A 1,466-nucleotide genomic window follows, 5' to 3' on the forward strand; every position below is an offset into this window, starting at 1 on the left:
TCAGTTCTAGTTCAGTTCTAGTTCAGTTCTAGTTCAGTTCTAGTTCAGTTCTAGTTCAGTTCTAGTTCAGTTCTAGTTCAGTTCTAGTTCTGTTTTAGTTAAGTTCTAGTTTAGTTCTACTTTACTTCTAGAACAGTTATAGTTCAGTTCTAGTTCTAGTTCAGTTATAGTGCAGTTCAAGTTGAATTCTAGTTCAGTTAGTTAGTTAGTTACTTAAATGGTTAGTTTTTTAATTAGTAAGTTAATTTTTAAATCACCATAAATCCTCTGCTGTTCCCTCTTTAAACGTCCTTCAGAATCATACACACACCCATACACATTTAGACAAATCCTCTGATATTAACAAATTCAAATATTTTTAACATTTCAAATGTTACAGGAGAAAAAACAAATGACCTTAAGTATATTTTAAAATCAATCTTAATTACAACATTCAAAAAAGTGTAGGCATACACATAGACACTTAACGACGTGTATTTCCTGCTGCAGTTCTTCTAATAATAACAAAAAGTTTTTGTTAAGAAAACAACGAAAAAATATGTTACAACAATAAAACATTGAAAACTGAAACTAAATAGAATCACTTGTCGTTGTTATTCTACATAAAAATAAACAATATTTACTTCTTTCCATTAAATCTGTATGAAATTCCTTCCGTAAATTTAGTTTTTATAATTATTGTACGTCTTCTCATCAACATCATCATCATCCTTCTCGTTTTGAATGGCTATTAATGTTGATTCTTTCAATATGCATTTTTATTGTATGTTTGCGTATTTTATTAAAGCCTGGTAATATTTATAAACGATGAACTGTTTGTTTTTTTACACATATTTTATTTCGTTATTATACTTGATGCCTAAATTTGTATTTGTTTTAATGGTAAGAGAGTAGTGGTGTTGTTGATATTATTGGTAATGGCGTATAAGGGTCAGTAATCAACATGATTATCATCATCATTGCCATCAACATCATCATTTTCCACTACATAGATGGTAGGCTACAACAAAAATATATTCATGTTTGTATATTATTCAATACATATGTATTAAATGCGACAGGTAGTCAAATAATTGTGTATTTTCTTTATGTATGTATGTAGTAGAGTTTATGTATTAACAAAAAAATACATACAGACTTGTAGTTGGGGATCATTAAGGATTTATATATACACAAGTAAATGTATAATTTCATTCCCTTTTTATTTTTTATTAGAATATATTTGTTATATAGAGAAAACTATTTCCTTAGTTCTAGGTCAGGTGTAGAACATTTCTAGTTCAGTACTAGTTCTGTTCTAGTTCTGTTCTAGTTTAGTTCTAGTTCAGATCTAGTTCAGCTCTACTTCAGTTCTAATACAGTTCTTGTTCAGTTCTAGTTCAGTACTAGTTCAGTTCTAGTTCAGTTCTAGTTCAGTTCTAGTTCAGTTCTAGTTCAGTTCTAGTTCAGTTCTAGTTCAGTTCTAG

This window comes from Lucilia cuprina, chromosome 4, assembly GCF_022045245.1.
Source record: "Lucilia cuprina isolate Lc7/37 chromosome 4, ASM2204524v1, whole genome shotgun sequence".
Lineage (NCBI taxonomy): Eukaryota > Metazoa > Arthropoda > Insecta > Diptera > Calliphoridae > Lucilia > Lucilia cuprina.